We start from the raw sequence: 11,757 nt of genomic DNA, 5'->3' as shown, positions 1-11,757 counted from the left end.
TATTAAAAATAGACCTCTGAATGGAATTTAATAAATTAAATTTTTATAATTTTTAAATATGCATTTGCTTAAATTTTTTATTCGTAGTCTTTAAATAAGTACAAAGAGAAGTATAAAAGGAAAAGAGCTTTACTTTTTTTTATTTTATAAAAACTACCTTTTTTTACGATATAAGCACTAACCATAGAACACATAGACTAGACATGTAGAATAAACTTTTTAAACACCAAAAAAATGGGCTGAAGCGACCGGTCGTATTTGGTCGGCTCGGTCGTTTGAGGCTCAAGCAGTGAAAATAAGGCACGACAAAATCAGTGCGCTGCGACTGCTGCCACGAAATGCACGCATTACCAAATGAAGCACGGCTATGCGCTCTTTTCCCCTTACTCACTCTCTCCCTCTCTTTATGGTCTCTCGAATAGCAGCAGCGCACAGAAATTGAAAATTGTTCGCGACGATCCCAGCTCTTTCCTTTTGAGTAAAGAGTATACCGAAATCTTAAAATCGTTTGCGACATTCATGCAAACAAAATGTTAGCGTTTCGATATATATTTATGGGAAGGGTATGAATGCGTTGAGGCGCATAAAGAATATGATCTCGCGACGGGCACACACGCGACACACACACTTGTAGTCCCTTGCCACATGTATGAGCATTTGTGACCTGCGTGCGTTACTCTTGCTGCTTGTAGCAATTTTAAAGCCCAGCATTTGCATTTGGTCGGTCTTACGGACTGTCATAACCACTTCACACAGATGTACTATGTATGAAAATACATACAAACATATATATGTATGTATGTACATAACTACATTTATATATTTTTATAGCTAATCATTTTTTAAAATGAATGTATATCCAAAAATACCATAATTTTATAGTTAAGTAGTTGACTAACTAAAGTAACAAGTGCACTTCCCATTACTTGTATACATAGGTATTTTTTAATTGCATGCTTTTAATGACATCTAACAGATGCACCCTTTAAAATGGGTCCATTTGGCCAGTATATGTATGTACATACATATGCTTCTTATTATTATTTTTTTTTTTTTTGTATATATCTTTATTTACAATCTGTTCTTTGTTGAACATTTAATAAATGGGATAGTACACATTCAGGGCGCTACTTAATTAGTTATGTGGTGGGGGTGTAGGGAGTGTTGAATTAGTTAAATAGCATGATCTGTTCTAAAAGGTAAATCAAGTGGATGTAGTCTCCTCAAGCGACGCAAGTGTTGACTGTTGTCGAGGAGGTTAATGGCGAGTGGATTGGCGTGGTCATCCAGTCTTGTTGTGTATTTTCCTGAGGTTTCACGAATGGCTTGATGGATTGTCTGGATGTTGAGGTCGCGATGCAGGTACCTGTTCCTCATGTAGAATGGAGCCTTGGTGATTATTCTTAGTGCTCTGTTCTGGAATCTTTGTATTATTCGCACGTTGGAATTGCTGGCCGTTCCCCACATTTGTAGACAATATGTCCATATTGGTTTCAGCATAACCTTGTATATTAGAATTTTGTTTTTAAGGGAGAGCTTGGACTTATTGCCTATAAGCCAGTACAACCGTCCAAGTCTGTGGTTCAGCTGCTGGCGTTTATTTTTGATATGCTGGCGCCATGTAAGCCTTCTATCCAGCGTAAGACCCAAATATTTCACGCATTCACTAGTAGGTATGAGTTCTCCACCTAGCGAGACTTGTGGGCATGCACCTCTTCTCATAGTGAATGTTGTGTGTGCTGATTTGCTGGTGTTGATTGTTATACACTGTGCCAAGGGCACAGTAAGTCCAGTTGATGTTGCAAGATCCTAGATGCAGTCACAGGTGACTCCGATGTGGCCAAGAAAGCGGTATCGTCAGCATAGGTCGCGATCATCAGTGAGGGACTCCGAACCACTGGAATATCTGAGGTGTATAGTGTGTATAGCACCGGTCCAAGCACGCTGCCCTGAGGTACTCCTGCGCAAACCTGAATAATGTTAGACTCCTCTTGGCCAACTCTAACAAAGAATCTACGGTCTGTGGGATAGCTCTTCAGGAGGAGGTAGTACGGCGCAGGCAATTGGTTTTTTAATTTAAAAAGCAGGCCTCGGTGCCAGACTCTGTCAAAGGCTTGTTTCACATCCAGAAACGCGGCAGAACAGTACCTTTTCCTTTCCAACACCTCTAGGATACGATCAACCACTCTGTGGCACTGCTCAGGAGTTCCATGTTTCACGCTGAATCCAAATTGATGGTCCGGTATGAGTTCCTTTTCAGCCAGTATAGGGAGCACTCTACGTAAAACTACTCTTTCAAGTAGCTTGGAGAGCATCGGCAACAGGCTAATTGGCCTATATGAACTCAATTGTTCTTCTGGCTTACCGGGCTTTGGGATAAGCACAACTACACAACTACAGCACATTTCCATTGGGTAGGAAAGTGGCCTAGTTGTAAACACCTATTGAATATTTTTGCTAGGGTTACCCAGGCAATTTCTGGTAACGCTTTGATAGGTGCAGCTCCAATATTGTCATATCCTGCTGCTTTCGTTATTTTAAACTCCGCTGCTAATTCTATAAGCTCCTCCGGTTCAACCTCAGGAATAGGCCAGTCAACTTGGCATGGGGAGCCTATAAAGACTTCAGTCTCAGCTATTTCCTCTGCGGAGCAAGTCACGATTGGGGTGAATGTCTGGCGAAGATGCTCTCCAAAAGCATTGGCCTTGTCGGCATCACACCTGAGCCATTGTCCGTTAGCATCCAGGATGGGAACTCTTCTTTTAGTAGGTCTCTTCACGTATCTGGTGGCCCTCCACAGATTCTTGACAGCATCTCCTGGTTCAAGGCTTTCGACGAACTCAGAAAGCGCTTTATTGCGAAGGTTTGCAAGTAGATCTTTCAGTTGCCTGACAGCTCTGTTTAGTGCAGTCTTATCAAGCGGGCTGCGTGTGTTTTGCCAGGTTCTGCGTAATCTCCGCTTTTCTCGTACCGCTAATGCTACCTCAGGAGACCAAAAGTGACATTCCCTTTGTGGATGTAGGTTTGGGTTATGCCTTCTGGGTGGAGTGGCCACGGATGCCGCTTCATGGATTAGCCTGGTGAGGGATTCAGTAGCGTTATCTATGTCTTCTCTAGAAATGATCTCCGCTTCCTGTCTAATATTTCTCTCGAGCCACATCTGGTACCGGTCAATGTTCGTGCTCCTCCTGAATATCTGTGTTGGACCCCTATTAAGTTCTGTAGGGATGTTAAGCAGTAGCATTACTGCGCAATGGTCAGAACATAGGTCCAAACAGCTTTTGACATATACTCTGTTAGAGTCCATGCCTTTGGTGAGGGCTATATCTAGAACATCGGGTATACATGCTGGATTAGTTGGCCAAAAAGTAGGTTCACCGGTTGAGTGGACGTTCAAGTTTTCGCTCAGCACACAACTGAGGAGAGCTCTACCGTTAGGGTTTGAGAGTCTCGATCCCCACCAAGGATCTTTAGCATTTAGATCCCCCGCAGCCAAGAATCTAGGCCCCAGGTCCAAAAAGTATTGTTCCAGCATTTGCTGTGTAACTGCATGAGGCGGTGGGATATAAATAGCGGCCAGTGTAATATTCCCATGGGGGCTGTGTACCGTGGCACGCGCTGATTGGATCCAGGGGAGTTCGACAGGGGCTAAGGGTACACACTTTATGGCTTGTTTTATTATTATTGCAGACCCTCCTCTAGCTCTGCCATTAGGATTATTCGCAACTATTGTATCATAGCCATTGATTTGAAAGTATGTTTGTGCATTAAAATGCGTCTCGGATAAAAGTGCAACATCTATGCACTGTGTTTTGATAAATTGTTCAAATTCTGGCCTTCTTAAGCAAAGGCCGTTAGCATTCCAATGGATGATGCGGAGACTTATTTGCATAATTTCATTATAACAGTTGTTAGCAGCTGCGTAAGCTGTCCGAATTGGTTAAACATTTTCTCCATCATGACTTCCATCTGTGTTAAGATAGAGTTGACGTTAACGGTTTCGATGGAGTAGTTATACCTGTTGACGTTGTTGTTGCTGGCACTTTGTGTGTAGTTTTTGCTGTTCACATCTCTCAATAAGTTGGCATAAGTTACTCCAGCTTTGGCTTGGTTGGGCAATTGGTGAATTGTTGAGGGCGTTGTGTGCGTTGGAGTTTTATTTTTTGGGCCGCTTCGCTGTTTGGCTGCCAGATATACCTTGCATCCTTTGTAGGAAGCTGTGTGTGCCTCTCCGCAGTGTAGGCAGTTGGGTGCCGCATCCCTAGTTTTGGTGCAATCAGTCGAGTTGTGCTCTCCACCGCATTTTACGCATCTCGCTGGGAGTCGACAGTATCGTTTGGTGTGTCCAAAGTCTTGGCACCGGTGGCATTGAACTAGGTCATCAGATTTCCTGGGTGGCTCGATAGTTACAACTGCGTCGCATAATCTGTTTATTTTGAACGCTTCTTTATTGTTGGATTTGGGTTCCAGGTTCACAAACAATATGGACATCGGGGTTTTATCGAATCTGTTCTTTGCAAATGCAATGTCCCTCACATCATGCCCTTTATTGTGCAGTTCTTCTTTGATTAAGTTGATGGATTCAGTGTGATGTAAACCCTTCACGACGATCCGATACGCACGTTCCGACTTTGGCTGGTATGTGCGAAAGCCCAGCTCGGATTCGTCCAAATAATCTTGAAGCTTCTTAAAAGACTCTATATTGTTGGCCATGATACGGATTCGGCCTTCTCGTCCTGCTTTATAGCAGAAGCTATCTGGTCCAGCGACTCTTTTTAAGTCGTCGACCATTTCCTTGATGTTAGTAATGTCTGGTAAGAATATTGGCGGCGGTCTTGGCTTAGGTGCCTCGGCAGTTGTTACATCAGACTTTTTCCTAGTTTCAGTTGATTGATCATCAATATTCTCTACGTCAGCATTTGCAAGGAGTGCAAATCTATTTGATTTCATCGAAGTACTTGCAGTTCCTCCGAGCGCTTCCAATTCACGAGCAGCGTTGACTATAGCTGCAGCTCTAGGCGTTGTCTTATTATTACTGCGTCTTATTTCCCCTGGTTCAAGCGTCGTTTCGGAACATGTAGAGGACAAGTCCTCCATAGATGACATAGATGACGAGGAGGAATCTTTCTTTCTCCTGGCGACTTTCTGGCCATCATTGGGAGTTGGAGAAATTCTCCTTTTATTGGTCGTTTTCACCTTAATAACCTGCCAGGTTGGCTTAGCGCGGTTATTTGTCAAACACGTGACCCCTTCCTCTGCCATGCTACCGACAGGGATGGGGCGAGATCCAAAGTCCAATATTCCGCTTATAAGATGCTTTTAGTGCGGAGGGATAGCAATGGTACAGCCTGACTAGTCAGACTAAATTTATGGCGTGATTAAATCAGCCAATCAAAATGGTGCGTCTGTGTTATCGCTTTCAGAGAGCGCAACCAGCGTGTAAATCAGTGTGTAACAATGTGTAAATCCTCTCTCGAAAAGATAAGCTGTGTGAGTTGACCGCTCACAATTAGGCACGTCTGCACTCAACAAGTGTTCAGACGAAACTGTGCTTCTTATTAAAAAGGTAAATTTCACATGTATATAAAACGCAAAATCGTTCACACCATTCTGAGTTGTCGTAGGCACACGTCGATGCTCATGTCGCATGCATACACATATAAACATACACACACGCACATATATATAAAGGCACTCAAATGCTTCTCCGAAGTGACTCTAGGAGCTCCAATACCACGGGCAAACAAGGTGAAGTACCTGGGAGTCAGTCTGGATAAGAGACTGACCTATGTATAACTGACTGACTGACACATAACTGAGACAGTCAAAAAGTACAAGTTCAAATTTAAAAAACTCGACTGGATGCTAAGAAGCGATAGCTCTGTCACTACGAAGTAAGAGGCATATCACTGACCAGAGAACACATAGACTAGACATGTAGAACAAATTTTTCTACAGCAGAAAATGTTAAGTTGGTCGACCACTTTACTACGTATTTGCTCGGCTCGGTCGCTGGAGGTTCGAGCAGTCAAAATATTGCACGACAAAGTCAGTGCGCTGCAAGCACTCAAACGAAATGGTCCCATTCTTATATGAAGCACAACTATGCGCTTTTGTCCTACTCTCTCTCTCTCTCTATGGTCGCTCAAATCACCGAACTCAGCAGCGCACAAAAATTGAAAATTGTGGGCGACGATCCCAGCTCTTTCCTTTTGAACGAAGGGTATACCTAAATCATAAAAGCGTTTGTAAGGCTCATGCAAACAAAATGTAGCGTTTCGATGTATATTCGTGGGAAGGGTATGAAAGCGTTGATACGCATAAAGAATATGAATTCGCGACGGGCAAGCACACACACACTTGCAGTCTCTGGAAAGCATTGTGTGAGCATTTGTGGCCTGTGTGCGTAACTCTTGCTGCCTGAGCAAATTGTAATGCCCAAAATTTACCGTTGATTGGCCTTTGAGGGAGCACATACGTATGTATGAGATGGGATAATAATTGTCTGGCGATTCAGTAGTTTGTCAATTTTGTATTGTTTGAATTGTAGAGTGACTGTCAAATGAGCCTTTATGACTTAATCAAAAAGCCGATTGCGGGAAAAATTCCAAACAGCGGGCAGCGGGAATTCTGGATTTTGTAAAGAATAATTTGCTTTATTTCCGTTTTTTTATTTATTGAAGAAATTTTCGTATTTTGTATGAATAATTCGTATAAAGAATGAAGTTTTCTTCATTGTAGTTAAATTAAAACCAAATAGTTCAGTAATTCAATTTTCAATGAACGAACCAAGCGGTAATAATATGGAACTAACTAAACGAGGATATGATTTATATTTAATTCAGAACAACTTATTGTAAACAACAATATCGAACTTTTTGATTCTATATAAATGAAAAGAAAAGATTAAAAAATGTATGCAACTTTTTTGATAGCGTGTAGTACAAGAATTTATGTTCTTTTCAAATACAAGTATCCCTCGTATAACGCGGTCTTATACAACGCGATTTCGATATAACGCGATTTGGAAAAATTAGGTTTCAGTTCAACGCGAAATTTAGGCTTATATAACGCGAAGGGGAAAATACATAATTATAACGTGCAATTATCTTTGAAGATAGTGAAACAGATTAATTACCTATGAAGAATAACAATAAAGTTTTTAATAAACCTTTAATTTGTTTTAGTTTATTTTTAATTTTTTTTAATGTGCACATAATTATTTAAATTTTCTTTTTTGAATTTTGAAATACATATAAAAGTATGTACATATGTATCATTATTCATATCTTGTATTGAATTGAAATATATGTGCATCTGTTATTTTGTATGTATTTTATTGAAAAAAAAAAAAACCTATTGGAAGCTAACCCCCAAATATATATGAAAACTATGTTTTAGATAACGCGGATTTACATATTTTTGGAGAACATTGATAGTATTGAGCCCCAATATAAGAACATCTACCCAATTCAGTAGGAAAATACTCAAGTTTTGAGTTGAGAAGCGTGTTCTAAGGGTTTGATAGGATATAAGAAATTTAGGAACTTGGGCACTTTTGCATTGCTTTCTTTGCCAATGCCCAAGTGGGTAACATTTTTCGTCAGATCAATACTGTGATGCTTAACTAAATTTCAAGCATCAGGTAAAACATAAATATTGTATTATAAAACTTCACAGATATGACTTGCGGTGGTTGAAAAAATGATGCCATGAATATAACTTGTTAAAAATATATTTAAATATCAATCAAATCAAAGCAAAAAACATAAATTTTTTTCCGATTTTTTTCACAAAATTTCGGCTTTTTTTAAAAAGTATTTTCCCACTAAAAACAGATTTTTTGCTCAACAAAAATTGGCAACACTGATGATTACCCCATCACTTGTGAGCATCGCGGCCCCTGCTTACACACAATCAAACATATGTAAGTGTGAGCACTTCACAAGATCGACCAAATGCAATTGCTGGGATTTAAAATTGCTACAGGCAGCAAGAGCTTCGCACACAGGCATACAAATGCTCATAGTACATGAAGCATACTGTAAGTGTGTGTGTGCATGCTCGTCGCGAAAACATTTTCATTATGCGCACCAACGCTTTCATACCCTTCCCACAAATAATAACGAAAATGCATGGCAAACGGATTGAAAAGTTCGGTATACTCTTCAGTGGAAAAGAGCTGTTGGTTTTTGTTGGAGTTTGCCCAAAATAAATTTTTTCTTTCTGTGCCCATCCGATTAGTGCACATTTGTGTTTTTTTGTTGACAAACAAGACCTGTTGCTAGAGCTGGGAGACCATCGATTATATCGATGCACTTTAATTTGTATGATATATCGATGGGATTTTGTCGATATCGATATATCGCCGCTTTGAGTAACAAATCAAACACATGTAAGTGGTGAAATTTTCTTTTGTAACAAAATAATATTTATTTTTTGCGTGCTTGATCTATTTTTTGGAAATTTAATAAATAGTTGACAAGCATAGCATACGGACATGGACAAGTTTGTCGTTTCAAGTAAGTATTTTATCCCCTCTTACGTGCTATTTTCTAGCCTGAACGTATTTTTCACATTTTAGATAAAACCTGTAATGCCTCCACTATGATTGCATCTTCAAATGCATTGACTAAATCCAATGAGCCTAGCATGAAACGAAAAAAAAACACATCAGAAGTTTGGTCACATTTTGAGAAACTGATGAACATGCTTGCCAAATGCCGTCATTGCGGAAAAGAGTACCGCACGAGTGGCAACACTTCCAATATGATGGAACACTTAAGACGTGTACATCCCTTCGTGGCAAGAGACCACGTTGAAACAACTGCTCCAAAATTGGATCTATATCTCTCACGTAGCGAAACATACGCCCCCAGCTCGGCGAAAAAAACATGTTTTGATAATTCACTGGCACTTTTATATATTTTCTATATTTGACTATATTCTTTATTCTTAGTCTGTAAATATTTACAAGGAAAAGTATGAAATTACAAGAGCATTATTTACATTTATTTCTATTATGAAAAGTTACGACTTTTATACGAAAAAAGTTTAAAATTTTCCATGGAACCATCGATATAATCGATTATTTTTTCCATCGATGGTTTCCCAGCTCTACCTGTTGCTCATACCACGAAATGATTTCGATAGATTGTATGATATAAAATCATGTATCGATACTTGTATTCATGATTTTTAGTGTTTACAGCGATAAAAACAAAATACAGTCGACTCTCGTTATTTCGAAATTCAAGGGAATCTTAAAATATTTCGAATTGTCCAGTGTTTAACCATATGAGTACGAATTACTGCGTCTTAGCAATGATTTTTAGTTCGAATTACTGAGTGATAACTTTGAATTAATGAGAGGCTCGAAATAACGCAGGCTTGAAATAACAAGAGTCGACTGTAAATAAATGGAAATTAAATAAAGCTAAAATAGAGCTTAATTAAATTATTTAAGGCCAGAATTCCCGCAGCCCGCCGTTTTCGAATTTTTCCCGCAATGGGACTTCAAATAAAGCCAGATCTGACGGAAAAAAAGCTAAAATGACAGCCCTGATGCTGGGCTTCAAAATTGCTACAGGCAGCCAGAGCATCACACACAGGCATACAAATGCTCATAGTACATGTAGCAAGGGACAGTGTGTGTGTGCATGCTCGTCGCGAAAGAATTTTCTTTATGCACACCAACGTTTTCATACCCTTCCCACAAATAATAACGAAAACGCAAATATTTTGTACGAGCTTGGCGAACGGTTTGAAGAGTTCGGAATACTCTTCACGCAGAAGGGAAGAAACGGGAGAGCATAGCGGCTTCTTTTCCTCAATATTTGACCATCTCGGTCGAGCGCATGAAGCAGCGTGACCGCGTCGGACCAAACGAGAATTACCAATTTGGTCTCAAAAGTATACTATAAAATACTATTTCATATTTTACAAAATACCACTATAAATACCATAACAACATAACAACATTTTCACCCTCTAAGTCAATGGTGAACAAGAATTTTGTTTGCACTTCATTGTCGAAATACATACAGCACACGCCAAGACCTTTGTACACGAAACATCAATGATTATGGAGAACACAGGCCTTCCCGCTGCAGAAACGCACCGTTTCATGCTAGAGATCAGTTGGTCCTTCATCACAGGTGCCAGTACATTGTACGTAAGCGAAGCTGTTTTGGTGCGTTTGCAGTAAAACCCTTGCGCAATGGCACTATCGGGAAACGCATGCTTGATCACATCGCTAATATGGTCTCATTGATATGTTGTGTTCAGCAATCGCTGCAGCAAACATAATTTCTGCCTTTTTGATAGAGGTAGCTAGAGTGTTGTCCGATTCTTTAAAAAACGATTGAATCTGAAAAAAGAATAGTTATTACTTAAGTGACGCCAGCCTACTCAAAATGTCAGTCTGGCACGCTTTGTGTGCGCATCCATATTATTTGCGCTCCTGCCCAGCCATTTTGCATTTTCCGGCATAGTCTCCCACTCAGCTCTATATTTTTGCTTATTGCTCATGTTTTCTATTTATTTGTTTTAAAATTAAGCAATTCTTAAGCATTAAGCATTCGATTCATTAAGTCTTAAAGTGTGACCAAACCGGTATTTTCGGTATAATACCATAAAATCTAAGAAAAAGGCTACTAAATACCTATATACCATTAAAATACTTTTGAGCAAAATCAGAGCTGATAAAATACCAAAAAGTATTTAAAATACCATATTCGGTCACGCTGGAATGAAGCGAAATGATTGTGCTTTCAGACATATATTTTCGTAGCCTGAACCTTAAAGTGAAGAGCCGAGCAAATACGAAGTGGTCTGGGAGATAACTCCCGGAAAAAAGTGTGCAAAACGCTTTACACTACATGTTCGGTCTATGTTTTCTTTGGTTAGTGCTTATGATAAAATACATATACCAAAATATATTTGGTATATTTTCGCAGACAACTCGATAGCACGGAATAGTAAATTATCGGACACGTATTTAGCTATACTAAATACAGATGTGCTCACATGTACACATGAAAATACACACATACACATACATTGGCTCCAAGTTGCAACCGAAGAAAAACTCGTGGAAGTGTAAAAGGTTTAGCTTCTAGTTTTTTAAAACATAAATAAAAAGTAAAATATTTATTCGCCATTAACAAAGAACGTATTCTAGGACAGACTAGGCACATGCGCACAGGACTTATACATATGAATTTAAAGGTTTGTTTTAAGCTTTTATAAAAAATAGCTCTTGTTTTATTTGACACTTACCATATATTAATATATGCAAATTTGAGTTATGTCACCAAGAAGTATCGCATGATCCATAATGCTCACGTTGTATCTATGTATGTACATATATAATTAAATTACATGTGTAAGATTACATTCGAAGTTTCCCAAGTTCGAGGAAAAACAGTAGCTTTACTCGCAACGGTACTTTAAAATTTCAGCCAATCGGTAGTATTTCTACATATGTATGTATTTAGATACATTCATACTTGTGCTTCCCGTGTTGCATGTGTGGAACACCATCCCAATTTCCTGTACAACAACCGCATCGATATCGATTATTCGAAAATAGAATTTGGCGTATAAAAACGACTAAACGAATCAACATTCGTGAACTAATATTTCTATTTCTCTATTAATATTAAATGTATTTTAACAAACGTTTATTCATTTCAGATTATCTACGGTGTGAAGTGTATGAAAAATCACATGTTGACTTGGATATCGCGATGAATA

At 39.2% G+C, this 11,757-nt stretch overlaps 1 long non-coding RNA gene across 1 annotated transcript; it reads right to left on the bottom strand.

The window, feature by feature from the left end:
- Positions 1–456: 456 nt before the first annotated feature.
- LOC149268330 (uncharacterized) lies at positions 457–11,698 on the bottom strand. The gene is made up of 3 exons (XR_016270751.1): positions 11,281–11,698; positions 8,166–10,369; positions 457–471 (listed from the first exon to the last, which is right to left on the bottom strand). It is a non-coding gene; the product is annotated as an uncharacterized LOC149268330 (long non-coding RNA).
- Between the last annotated feature and the right edge of the window lie 59 nt (positions 11,699–11,757).

This window comes from Drosophila arizonae, chromosome 6, assembly GCF_054131065.1.
Source record: "Drosophila arizonae isolate 15081-1271.41 chromosome 6, UAZ_ARI_1.0, whole genome shotgun sequence".
Taxonomy (NCBI): Eukaryota; Metazoa; Arthropoda; class Insecta; order Diptera; family Drosophilidae; genus Drosophila; species Drosophila arizonae.
The sequence above is the reverse complement of the archived record's forward strand: the minus strand, read 5'-3'. Positions and strand labels throughout refer to the sequence as shown.